This window comes from Tachypleus tridentatus, chromosome 2, assembly GCF_004210375.1.
Source record: "Tachypleus tridentatus isolate NWPU-2018 chromosome 2, ASM421037v1, whole genome shotgun sequence".
In the NCBI taxonomy this organism is placed as follows: Eukaryota; Metazoa; Arthropoda; class Merostomata; order Xiphosura; family Limulidae; genus Tachypleus; species Tachypleus tridentatus.
The window spans coordinates 146,756,316-146,770,587 of NC_134826.1; the positions used below are offsets into that span (position 1 = coordinate 146,756,316).

The 14,272-nt window shown below is 35.6% G+C and overlaps 1 pseudogene across 1 annotated transcript in view; it reads left to right on the top strand.

The window, feature by feature from the left end:
• Window positions 1-14,272, top strand: part of LOC143245324 (melatonin receptor pdcr-1-like) — a 51,020-nt pseudogene that overhangs the window by 21,508 nt on the left and 15,240 nt on the right. The gene's annotated exons all lie outside the window — the stretch shown is intronic.

Consider the following 14,272-nt stretch of genomic DNA (forward strand, 5'->3'; position numbering starts at 1 on the left):
TTTTTTTTTTTAAATTACAATAGCTATACGGTCTAGTTAACACGAAGGATATCATTTGTCAATTGAGGCGTGCTTAATAGACAAAACTGTTGTTTCTCACACTTTGACTGAACACAATACAGCTTTATAGCCTATTGTTTTCACGGCTTTAGTCACGCGTTTCTTTAAAACTTCTACTTGGATAGGAACGTTAAAACAAGCGCCTTAACCAACCAGCTAGAAGATAGATTCATTTTCTCCAATCCTGCTTAAAAGAATTTCAGGTGTCGCAGCTATTGAGGATTCCCTCTTATTTTCTCTTAATATTGTTGATTGCTACTGTATTTAAATAGTTCCGAAATAAACTTGTATTGGCTCTTTCAATGCTATGTTTATAAATATCCTGACGCTAGGTTTACTTTTACAAACAAGATTGAAACAAGGCCCGGCATAGCCAGGTGGTTAAGGCACTCGACTCGTAAACCGAGGGTCGCTGGTTTGAATCCCCGTCACACCAAACATGCTCGCCCTTTCAGCCGTGGGAGCGTTATAATGTGACGGTAAATCCCATTATTCATTGATAAAAGAGTAGCCCAAAAGCTGGCGTTGGGTAATAATTATTAGCTGCATTCTCTCTAGTCGTACACTGCTAAGTTAGGGTCTGCAAGCGCAGATAGCCCTCGCGTAGCTTTGCGCGAAATTCAAAAACCCATACCAAACTGCTGTTTCAACGCTTCAGAAATATTTCAATTGATTTGCAAAAGAAAAAAAAAACGGTATTTTCCCTCGCATAATGTGATCTTGAAATGGTAATTTATTTTTTTTTGTTCTCACAAACAGTACCTAAGATAATAAAGATAACATAAACCGCCACAACCTGTTGATCTGTCTGTAGTTTGTAAATATGAGAAACTCTAAGGTATAATTTAGTCTAGGGCTATTAAACTCCCAGTTTAATGCAGCTAGGCTTAACTTCTAAATATTATTTGATTCTAAATACCGTAGAAGCGAAGATTAGTTAATCACCTTTGTCTTTCTAAAGTTTGAGTCTATGTTTGTTTGAGTGTGGGTGCACTTGATGTTTATGTTGACCGTTTCTCATAAAAAGTTTGTTTTGAATTTCGCGCAAAGCTACACGAGGACTATCTTCGCTAGCCGTCCCTAATTTAGCAGTGTAAGACTGGAGGGAAGGCAGCTAGTCATCACTACCCACCACCAACTCTTGGGCTACTCTTTTACCACCGAATAGTGGAATTGCCCGTCACATTATAACGCCTCCACGGCTAAAAGGGCGAGCATGTTTGACATGACTGAGATTCGAACCCGCCACCCTCAGATTGCGAGTCGCACCCCTTAACCCACCTGGCTATGCCGGGCCCCTTGTAAAAAGAGTAATGCCATTTGTCAGCATATTGTCTAACAATGACCCTTTGATGACCACGCATGTTAATTTTATAGTGATATAAACAACTCGTTCTCTTATTTTATTATTTTTCTTTCCATAGTTAAAAACAAGAGAGAATCTTTAATAGCCGCGTATCTTAAATTTATTTTTTAGGCAGAATTAGAGTAAATTAATCAATAAAACCTTTTTTTTCCCTCTTTAATTAGGTATATTTTTGCTCCAGCAACACCGAGCGTGGGGCGCGCGTATACTCCTTTCATTTTTATTACTTATCAGGCTCTCTGTCTGACTAACCTGAAATTGAAATGATTTTAGGAAGGCGCGACTGAAGAGAAGGTGTTACAGAAGCATGTAATTAAGTATTTCAGTGAGTAGAAATAGTGACTAATTATATCAATAAGATGAATGCAAACGTTACACAATATATCAGGGAGATTTTGTTTAAACAAGTAAGGTATAACTGGAGGAAATGTGAATTTGAACTGTGATAGCAGAAAGGTAGCTTAATATGTTTGAAATAAAGTAATACCAATACGCAGTAGAATTTTCCAAAGCGATATAGTTCCACACATAAAAACAAAAATGATTATTTCTCTATAAATTAAGAAAAATGGAATATGTAGGAATATCACAAAGATAAACGGTATGTACACACAACAAATCTTATGTGTTCTTTAGAACCTTTGATGTTTAGGTATTACAGTGTAGTGGTACTATTTGCTAGGCCTAATGTTTAGGTATTGCTGTGTGGTGGTACTATTTGACAGGCCTAATGTTTAGGTACTGCTGTGTAGTGGCACTGCTTGATAGGCCTAACGTTTAGGTAATACAGTGTAATGAAACTACTTGGTAGTCCTGATGTTTATGTACTACAGTATAGTGGGACCACTTGGTAGGCCTAATGTTGAAGGTAGTAGAGTGTAGTGAAACTACTTGGCAGGCCTGTTGTTTAGGTAGTACAATACAATGAGAATGTAGTAGGCCTGGTTTTTAGGTGATGCAGTGCAATGAGGATGTAGTAGGTCTTATTTCTAGGTCGTACAGTGAAACTATTTGGTAGACCTGATGATTAGAGTGGGCAATACAATTAAATAAATGCATGGTTGAAGTGTACGTAACCCCCAGTCAGTTAGTATGTTGTTTTGTTCCTTTTTGGTCAATAAGACTACACGTGAGCTGGCCAATAATTGGAAGTCTATTATTATAAAGTCCAACCACGTGAACAGGTTAATTCACGGACTGAGCAATGCGTCGTGTGCTCCCCGTAAGTTTATCCAATAAAGTTTACACAGCTGGCCATAAAACATTCCGTTGTGATTTATTACACTTTTCTATACAAATAGAAAAAATAATAGTCTTGCATGTTGAGTTCTTGCTAAGCCTTACCCATTCAAAGTCATTTATCAGTACGAATATGTGAAAAGTTTTCAAAAGATTCTTGCCTTTATCCGCTAAGTAGGCTTTTATAACACCATAAAAAAGGCTTCTACAACTCGTATGTCTCTGGGATTAATCTTAAAATAAATCCTTTGAGTGAGTGGTAAAACGAAACATAGCTATTTTACACTAGTTCTAAAACATTTAACGTTTGTTTCACTCTAACACGTAACACCTAACTCAACTGAGAGGTGGTTACATGTTTGAAAAGAAAAGAAAAATTCAAAACCTATTTTAAAAAGGTTTAAGTATCAGTTACGGTAACGACGCTGAGAGCTAAAGTTTAAAAAAATTAACTATTTTACGTGGACAATGTTCGAGAACAGGACATTCAAAACATAAAGCCGTCTTTATTTTATTTATTACCACGACAAACTTTATTCAAGTACGAATACAATAGTTTTACACTTAAGCAACTCCAGATTTTTCACACTGAGACAAAATGTTTTAACTCCAAAACCAAAGACAAAGTCGAGTGATAGGACTTTACAAGCTATTTTATGTGTAAATAAAGTATCGATTATAGTAATTTTTTTCAATGTGAATAATCTTGCTCTTCTAAAAAAAACAAAAAACTTTACCCTATACATTCTGGACGAGATTACGGCTAAGGCCACGAAATTCGAAATCGCTTGACAATTCACTCCAGAACAAAGGAAACACGAATTAAAAAAAAACTACGCAATAAAATATAGAGCTAACGAAAGCAAAGGTAAAAATAAAGTTATGCACGACATTAGAGGCAATAGAAAATAGCAAGACTTCAAAATACATGTATATATTCGATACTTTAATTCACGAGGTATCAGTATCATTCAGAATTTATACCATGAAAATCATAGAAATTGTATAGAAAGCTAAGCCTATCTATCTACCTTCATTAATGCCATGAATACCGAATTTAATGAATTACAATAACTCTATGAATGGCCACATTTCAAGTTTAGATAAGGTATACATTATTTTGTATCGAAAATAACTAATTCAGTTGGATGGCTATCTAAACTGTAATTTATTACTTCGATATATTGCCCTCCGTAAGGACTTCAACTATCATAAAATCGATTTTATTTTCGGGTTCCGTAAATTTACTTTTTTCCTTTAAATATCGAAGTCTTTAGTACTGTTTTCTATATATATTATTTTTAACCAGACGTTCTCATATAACGTTACAATATTAAGATTCCCGTTTCTGATACACGTCTTTGTTCATATTATAACGTATTACAACGCCGCACCATTAATTCTCTTAGGTAAGATTTATTAACGCAAAAATACATTGAACGAGCTTATGAATCGACAGGCCTAACATGCAGGAAAGCCAACCAGATCTTTTGTCTTGGAAAGTTATTCCAAGTGGTGTTTGCATACTTGTTTACTGACGATATTAAATCAAAACACTTTATATAGTTAAAAAAACTGGTTTTAATCTGACTATTCAGAAAATATTTTAAACGCCAGATTTAACGATTCATGTATAGTTTCCGTTCTGAAACGTTACACGAACTCAGAAATGAATATCTATTTCGTTTATATTACAAAAAAAAAAAAAAAATCTAATGATTTCTTCGGTTTCTATATTCTAACTGTACTTTGTTTAGTGTTGTTTGTGACACATAATTCCGTTAAAATATTAGTTTACACGTTACGAGAGAAATAGAAGGCTTCATAAGCTATGAGTTAAACAACAGTCTAGCTGCTGAATAACTAGAGTTATTGTAACCTTTGAAATTTAAGAGCTACTGTAATCTCTAGTTTTCACTCTAAGGCAAGGTACTAATTTCCGTCACACAGCAGTCTAGCTGTTGTTATGTACGGTTATAAATTTAAGGCAACGTGCTACCACCAGTTGTTTAACACAAGTTAACTACTGTAATCTATAGTTTTCATTCTAAGTCACTGTAGTTTGTGATACATAAATGCTTTGATGTTGTGAATCTCAGGTTTATCGTTTTAAATCTTTTGTTCATATTATTTTTTTTATAATTAGGCCCAAAGCGTATATTCAGATTATTTTTATAAGTAGGCCGAAAAGGTATATATATTCAGATTATTTTTATAACTAGGCAAAAAAATGTATATTCAGACCATTTTTGTAACTAGGCTAAAAAAGGATATTCAGATCATTTTTGTAACTAGACCAAAAAGTATATTCAGACCAATTTGTAACTTGGCTAAAAAAGTATATTCAGACCATTTTTGTAACTAGACCAAAAACGTCTATTCAAATAATTTTTGTAACTAGGCCAAAATATATTCAGATCATTTTTTTTATTAGACCAAAAACGTATATTGAGACCATTTTTATATCTGGCCCAAAAACGTATATTCAGACCATTTTTGTAACTGGGCCAAAAACATATTATCATCAATCAAGACTTGACTGAAGTGTATTTGTATATTAAACGTTATATTCAAAATTTAATCATACACGTTTTTTGTATATTACATGGAGAGATCCTCTTTTACAGGTGGAAGTATAAGTTCACTTTAAAATGTCGTTGCTAGTAAAATAGGCTAAAAATGAAAGTGTATGAGAACGAAAAACAAGATTGTGACGTGTGAATATAAGTGATGAAACCGTTGGAACCGAGAGTATATTTCTCAGACTTTAAAATGTCAAAGGGTCAAACATTTTATTTTTAATGAAATGCGTTCAATATTGTAAGAGTTGTGCAATGAAACCCTATATATCCTTTGTGATAAATTCCATCACACAGATATTCTGGGACAGCATAAAATATTTATTTTCAATCAGAAAAGTTTCCATATTTGCATTACCTTAAAAAATGCGAAAGTACTAGTAGCATATTAAAATTATATTTTTAACAAATTCGATATTTTATATTAATTGCATTCAACTGTTTGTTTACTTTTACGGAGAAGCTTTGCAAGACAGTTTCTTTCGAGAAAGTAAATAACGAACTATCATGAGATATCTTTATTAAAACTACTAGTTTTTGTTTGTATTCTGCTTTATAATGGTATGGTTTTGTGAATTCACGAAATATATTTTATTTTAGAAACTTTCATGGGTGTTGGAAAATAGCACTTAAACGGCTAATATAATTTAAAATTACTGACTAGGGTCCAGCCCCATCAGCTTATAAGTATATTATTTTTTAAGTGTAACTTATTGACTTCCTCATTGAAGTAAAAAAAAACACAATATATTAACAGAAATATCGTAATTATTGTGACTGTCTTACACAAAAAGCGAGTAATTTGACCCAAATAGTTTTCTCTCATTTTTTATATTGAAAATTTTATCAGACAAACATAAAATTAACCAGTTGGACAAACACATAAAATTAACCAGTAAGATAAGACACCTGAATCCTATGATTAGTAAAGGGTATTAAAAACAAATCGGTAATTGGAAGGTCAACGAGTGTTAGAAATTGGTGTATTATAAAATTACGTCAATCTGCTCCAACGTCACACACTTTTCACATTTGTTTCCTATTTCTTGCTATTCATTGCTATTTTGTAACTTCTTGTTTAAACTTTCCCATTTTATTAATGCTTCCTTTAGATATGTTATCGCACTAGACTACATTCCCGAGAATAAGAAATATAGCCAGGAAAATTTAACGAAAAGAGCAACAGAGGACGTTCGTGTAGAATTTAAATATTATTTAAGGCCCGGCATGGCCAAGCGTGTTAAGGCGTGCGACTCATAATCTGAGGGTCGCGGGTTCGCATCCCTGTCGCGCCAAACATGCTCGCCCTTCAGCCGTGGGGGCATTATAATGTGACGGTCAATCCCACTATTCGTTGGTAAAAGAGTAGCCCAAGAGTTGGCGGTGGGTGGTGATGACTAGCTGCCTTCCCTCTGGTCTTACACTACTAAATTACGGACGGCTATCACAGATAGCCCTCGAGTAGCTGTGCGAAATTCAAAAACAAACAAACAAATAGACATTATTTGCACATGTGAACACGGATGTATATGTCACAGTTCAACTCGTGTAAGATTGGTCATTAAGCCTCGTTCCTTCACTTAGAATATAAATGGTAACAGAGATGAAACAGGTGTAAGTATTAGTTTTATTCCAGTTATGACTTGGAATACTCTGGAACTACTGACATTACTACTTCATCAAGTGGCATGGCCAGACCACTCAAATTGTAATCTGAGGGTCACGGGGGAGAACCCTCCCTCACATCAAACATGCTTGGTGATGGATGGCGATGATTAGCTGCCTTCCCTCTAGTCTTACACTGCTAAATTAGGGACGGCTAGCGTAGATAGTCCTCGTGCAGCTTTGCGCAAAATTAAAAACCAACCAAACAAACCTTCATCAAGTAATACTTGGGGTATCCTCCCTCGGGCCCCACCTTTCATGAAGGTTTCTACTCCCTCTCTGTCTCAATTACTCGCACGTATATACTTATATGCAATTAGTTCAAAGCTCAAAGGAAATATATGATTTTCTTAAGTGATAGCATATCGGACGCATGATTCATGGTTTCAATATTAGAAATCTATTTTCAAGCATGTGACTTATGCGTCACTTGAATATTATAAACCTATCTATTTTTAAACATGTGCTTTATCCGTTACTTCTTGGGTATTATAAATCTGTGTTGTAACATGTGCTTTATTGGTTACTTGAATATTATAAAACATATTTATTTTGAAACATGTGCTTTATTGGTTATACTGTCTGAAAGTTCCTGATTCAAGAATTTATACTAAAGTATACTACACTGACACGACACAAAGTTCTTATTGGATTGCCAGACAGAAAATAAACAAATATGTGGTCATCAGAACTATGTTTAATAGATTTAATTAAGCTACCACATGATTTCTAACTTTTCATTGTTGTGTGACTGCTTACGATTAATAAAGTTCAATCAACTCGTGTCTTTCTGTTTGTCAAATGCATATTTTTATTAGTATATAATCTATTAAAGGTTAGCTAGTTTGTTGTGTATCTTTTGGGTCTCGTTTGATTTGTAAAACTGATACAGCGATGTCTGGCTAGAGCTTAAGGTATCCAACTGGTGTTTGGCGAACCTGTATTCTTGTTATAGGAGCATAGATTACGAGACCCTTTGCTAATTTTTATTTTTACATAAGTATATATCCAATCAGGCTGTATTATATAGTTGAGTACGTTAAATTAAGATGATGTTGGAAATCCTTTACGTCCCGTAATTTCTTATCTGACGACAGTGCACCTTAACAATAGCTCTGCAACGTATGTTTCACGACTCGATTGTGAGGTTGTCATGGCCAAGTCACACAACCCGTATATGCTTGCTCTCCATAATTTATATGGCACACAAGGATGACAGTTTCGAAGTGTAATTTTTTTTAGGTCGAAAATCCGTGGGTGCAGAGTCACGTGACGTCATCAATATCAAATAACATAACAGTCGTTGCATTGTTCAGCCACATGGTGATGTGATGGTTGAAGAGGTGTGACTTATCTTGGGGAATCGATGCTCTGGTGGCGTCTCTCCCAGATGAATATTCTTCTTGATTATGTTACGAACTGTTGTTACCTGATGCATGTGGATAGATGTTGCTACTTGTCTCTCTTTGCCTACCACGACTGGAGCACTTGTTTTAGGCCCGTTTCTAGATGGCCCTTATGCCCTAGTCGTTTCGTATTCCTTTGTTTTCTAATACATATTAGGTACAAAGGACATGCTCTTCTTGAAAATTCTAAATCCCCAATTTTACACATGTTTGTAGTTTAAGTGCTTAAACATTTTGTCTCGCTAAGCTTGACTCGTCTGTATTGTTATAACAAAACACATTTAGTTAGCCTGTGTTTTTGCACAATTATATAACTAGTGAGTCATCACTAGACGGTGTACCAATACACATTTAGCGGCGCTTTGTTAGTCTGTCTTTTCACAATCGTATAACTGGTTAGTGTTGACTAGCCTGTATTGTTGTACCAAAAGACGTTTAGTGACGTTCTATTAGCTTGTATGTTTGTACCACTATATAACAGGTTAGTCTTGACTAGCCTTTGTTGTTATAGTAACACACATCAAAAGACTCTTGACTAACCACCATTAATACCGTTAAATGAAACGCGGTTTTGTCAGTCTCACTTGTTTAGCATTTAGTGAAACTAAAAGTACCTCATGAAAGAGTCTTATATACAACGTCCAATAGGTTTAAAATTTGTAGATATTATAAATGAAAAATGGAGGGAAAGATCCAGTTTATCGTGATTATTTGATATCAGTTTTCTTGCTGTTAGAAACTGGTTACATTAAATAAGGAAAACTTTTATTGTTAAATAAATAGATAAATTTTGTGATGTTAATCGAATAATGTTCTAATTAAAAATGTGTCAAAAGATATGAGTGTTAGGCCTATTACTTTCATAAACACTGTGTGTTAGGCCTATTACTTTCATAAACCCTGAGTGTTAGGCCTATTACTTTCATAAACATATTTATGGCATATTTACTGATTAATGTTAGGTGGCGTATTCACCAAATATTAACAAAAAATTTGTCAAAAACTAAACTAGAGATCATATTGTTTTTAATATCCTAGATATAAAGTGCGTTTCATACATACATTAATAAAACTTTGGTAATAGTAATAACTTGATACACTATAAGTGTAACACGTTTTATTTAAAATGTAGAGAACTGAATGATAGTTTCAATGTAGAAATAGTTGTTGTTTTTTTCTGTGTGTGTTTTTACTATGACCATGTTGATTTTTGCTTTGCAAGGTATGGAAAAATTGACAAACATCCAGTTTGTGTGTTTTTTTTCTAAATCAAGCCATGTTGTTTGTGTGAGGAGAAAGTCTTATGCTAACTTGGCACTTCTCTCCTTCTGACGCTATAGTAAGATATTAATAGCCTTGAATAAATAAGGCTTAGCGAGTAAATAGCTGATTTGACGATACGTATTGCGGAAATGGTCTTTAACAAATAATTACCATTTAAAATTTATGGGTACTGGTACTTGTTTCTAATGCTTGTACCACAACAAATGTTAACGAGGTTTACAGGAACTGATATCGTGGTTACAATTATGTAAAAATATGCCTTTAGTAATAGTCGGCCTATCTGATATAACTGGCATATTTGCCGTCGATCATGCCATGTTTGAAGATTGTGATTATGCGTTATTACCTGTCATGGTAGTTTATATGGTAAGGGTACATGTCAGAACTGATAACAGGACTGTAAGGATACATGTCAGAATTGATAACAAGGCTGTAAGGGTACATGTCAGCATTGATAACAGGACACTAAGGATACATTCAGAACTGATAACAAGACTGTAAGGGTACATGTCAGAATTGATAACAAGACTGTAAGGGTACATGCCAGAATTGATAACAAGACTGTAAGGGTACATGTCAGAATTGAAAACAAGATTGTAATGGTGCATGCTAGAATTTGGGACAGAACTCTATCTAAAGGTACATGTTAGAATTTATGACAAGACTATGAGGGTACAGGCCAGAACTGGTGACAGGGCATGTCGAGACTGAAGGATACATGCAGAATTTATGACAAGACTGTAAGGGTACATGTCAGAATTGATAACAAGACTGTAAGGGTACATGTCAGAATTGATAACAAGACTGTAAGGGTACATGTCAGAGTTGATAACAAGACTGTAAGGATACATGTCAGAACTGATAACAAGACTGTAAGGATACATGTCAGAATTGATAACAGGACTGTAAGGATACATGTCAGAACTGATAACAAGGCTGTAAGGGTACATGTCAGCATTGATAACAGGACACTAAGGATACATTCAGAACTGATAACAGGACTGTAAGGATACATGTCAGAATTGATAACAAGGCTGTAAGGGTACATGTCAGCATTGATAACAGGACACTAAGGATACATTCAGAACTGATAACAAGACTGTAAGGGTACATGCCAGAATTGATAACAAGACTGTAAGGGTACATGTCAGAATTGAAAACAAGATTGTAAGGGTACATGCTAGAATTTGGGACAGAACTCTATCTAAAGGTACATGTTAGAATTTATGACAAGACTATGAGGGTACAGGCCAGAACTGGTGACAGGGCATGTCGAGACTGAAGGATACATGCAGAATTTATGACAAGACTGTAAGGGTACATGTCAGAATTAGTAACAGGACTCTAAGGATACATGGATACATGCAGAACTGATAACACGACTGTAAGAGTACATGCCAGAATTGGTAACAGGATGTTGAGGTACATGCCAGAACTGGCGACAGTTGCTTTATCAGTTAGCCAGAAAGTAACATGAAAGTTCTGGTTTCACAATATTTTGTTTAGATGGTTAAAGCGCTTGACTCGCAATCTGAGGGTCACGAGTTCGAAACCCGAAACATGCTCGCCGTTTCTAGCAGCGATGATGTTCTAACTTTACAGTCAATCCTACTATTCGTCGGTAAAAGACTAGCCCAAGAGTGGTGGGCGGTGATGACTAGTTGCCTTCCATCGAGTCTGACATTGTTAAATTAAGGACGGCGAGAACAAATAGTCTTCGTGTAGCTTTGCTTGAAATCCAAAACAAACAATTTTACCACATCAGTAATTTTATATGTATTAGGAGGCGGGCTGCGAATCAGAAGGTCCAAAGTTTAAGGTGTCTTAACTTTCAATAAGCTCCTTACTTTCAATTGTAGACGTGCAATAGTAAATTTGATAATTTAATTTAGACATATTGGCAAAATTCTTGTCGCTGCGAGAGCTGCTATCCGGTGCCCCTATCTATTAGTATTTCAAAATGAGGGGTGGCTATATGTGAACACTGGGAGTGTCTGGAGAATGAGAATAAAACTTTCAAATCTGAAATGTTCTTTCAGTGGTAAAACACGTTGGCCTAAAGCTCGGTGAATACTTGTTGGCTAGTTATGATGACAAAAACAAATCATCAGTCAGCAATTGTTTTACTTCCCTCTTCTATTTTCAGTTTTATTCACTTCCGCTTATTGAAGATACTTAGAATATATTTAGTATAAAACCCTGGGACTTTTATGTAAACTTTAAAACTTGACATTGTACTAAAGATTATGATCTCATTGTAAGAATCAATAATAAATCAGAAACATCTAGAAATCGTTTAGTTTTCAAATATGGCAGCTCATCACACCTTTAAAGTACGCACTTGTCTAAATTCAGCATGAAACTTGTCTAGACTGCGAGTTGTAATTCCAACATGGAAAAGCAGCGTGTTTTTTTTACTGTACTGTAAAAATTTGTCACCTGCAAAATTCTGCTGTCAAAATGACCATACAGCTCTTCATATGCTAGTAAATGAAATATTACGCCATAAGATATATACGCATTCACTGTATGGTACTGAACAAGTTATTTGTAATTAGGCCTAAATTAATCGTCGTGTTTTCAATGTGCTGCAAAACCTGTCGTCTGCAAAGTCCTACTGCGACGTCACGCACAGTTAGCAACAATATTGACAACCGGGAGATGGGATGACCAGTTTTTCAAGTAAACATTCCAAATGTTTCATATCACATGATGCGCTATCGGCCAATCACGCGAAAGAATTCACGCAAGAGGTCAAATAATCTATTCCTGATGATACGCGCTCTTTCGTTAAATTTAACACTTGTTGTAAAATGCTTACAACTATTAGACTCTGGCATGTTTTGGTGGTTAAGATGTTCAATTCGCAAAATGCGGGTAACGGGTTCTAATCTCTTTATTGAACATGTTGTCCTTTCAGCTATTTAGGCGTTATATAGTAACATTCAATTACACTTTTCATTGGTAAAGAATAATCAATGAAGAGTTGGCGGTTAGTGGTGTTGACAGCTAACTTTCACCTTTTCCCTCTTTTAAAGTTGGGAACGTTAACAAAGTTTAACAACTGTTAAAATATTTCCTAACATTCTTTCAACTAAGTAAGGTTTTCAAGATCGAGGTACACTGATGGCCAAAATCTTAAGGCCAATGAACATAAAGAAAAAATATGCATTTTACGTTGTTAGACTCAAGCGCTTAATTGAGTAGAGCTTCGAAAGATGAAAATAAGAAAAGGGAAAATAAAAAAGCAACTTTTTTAGCATTTAATAGGAAAAATGTGAACACTGAAATTAGCTTAAATACTCGCTGGTCAAAAGTTTAAAACCATACTGAAACGAAGCGTTAATCGGTAAACACGTAACGAAAATTAGTCATTTGTGTTCAAGCATTAGCATTTTCAACATCTCCCACTAACATCTCCTGTGTTACATTGGGTAAAAACATGGCAAGGCTAAAAAGTTGACAGAGTTTGAACGTGGCAGAATTGTCGAGCTGCAATAGCAAGGTCTCTCTCAACGTGTCATCACTGGTGAGATTGGATGTAGTAAAACTGATGTTGTAAATTTATTAAAATACCCTGAGGGATACGACACGAGAATTACAAGTGGTCGGCCGGAGAAAATTTCACCGGCGTTGGGTAGGAGGATTCGACGGGTTGTCAGGCAAGGCAACAGCCGATGGTCGAACCAGATTAAGGCCTTTACGGACGCAGAATGCAGCTCAAGAACAATAAGACGGCATCTACTAAAGAACAGCTTTAAAAACCGTAAACGTCTTCAAAGGCCACGCCTCCTTCCACACCACGAAACAGCTCAGTTAAACTTTGCTGAGAAGCACCAAACATGGGACGTAGAAAAGTGGACAAAGGTTTTGTTCTCTGATGAGAAAAAAATTTAACCTGGATGGTTCAGATGGCTTTCAACGTTACTGGCACGATAAGGATATCCCACCGGAGACATTTTATACACGACACAGTGAAGAAGGTTCCATCATGATCTGGAGTGCTTTCTCCTTCCATGGAACAATGGAGCTTCAGGTTATGCAGGAGCGTCAAACAGCAGATGGCTGCATTGCATGTTGGAGAGAACATCCTTATTGACTGAAGGCCCTTGCTTGTGTGGAAATGACTGGATCTTTCAGAAGGACAAAGCTGTAATCCACAATGCCCGTAGGACAAAGGACTTTTTCATGGCGATTAACATGATTCTTTTGGACCATCCAGCGTGTTCGCCTGAACTGAACCCCATTGAAAATGTTATGGGGGGTGGATGGCAAGAAACGTCTATAGAAATGAACGTCAATTCCAAACAGTGCATAATCTTCGTGAGTCATCTTCACCACTGAGAATAACATTCCAGCCAGCCTTCTGCAAACACTTTTATCGACCATGCCAAAGCGAATGTTTAAAGTTATTCGCAATGACGGCCGTGCAACTCAGTACTCAGACCTCTTGTTATTTTTGGTATGGTTTTTTAAACTTTTGACCAGCTAGTATTTAGGTTAATTTCATAATGTTCACATTTTCCCTATTGAATGCTAAAACGTTTTTTATTTTTATTTTCCCTTTTCTTATTTTCATCCTTCGAAGCTCTACTCAAATAAGTGGTTGAGTCTAACAACGCAATATGCATATTTTTTTTTTATGTTCATTGGCCTTAAGATTTTGGCGAGCA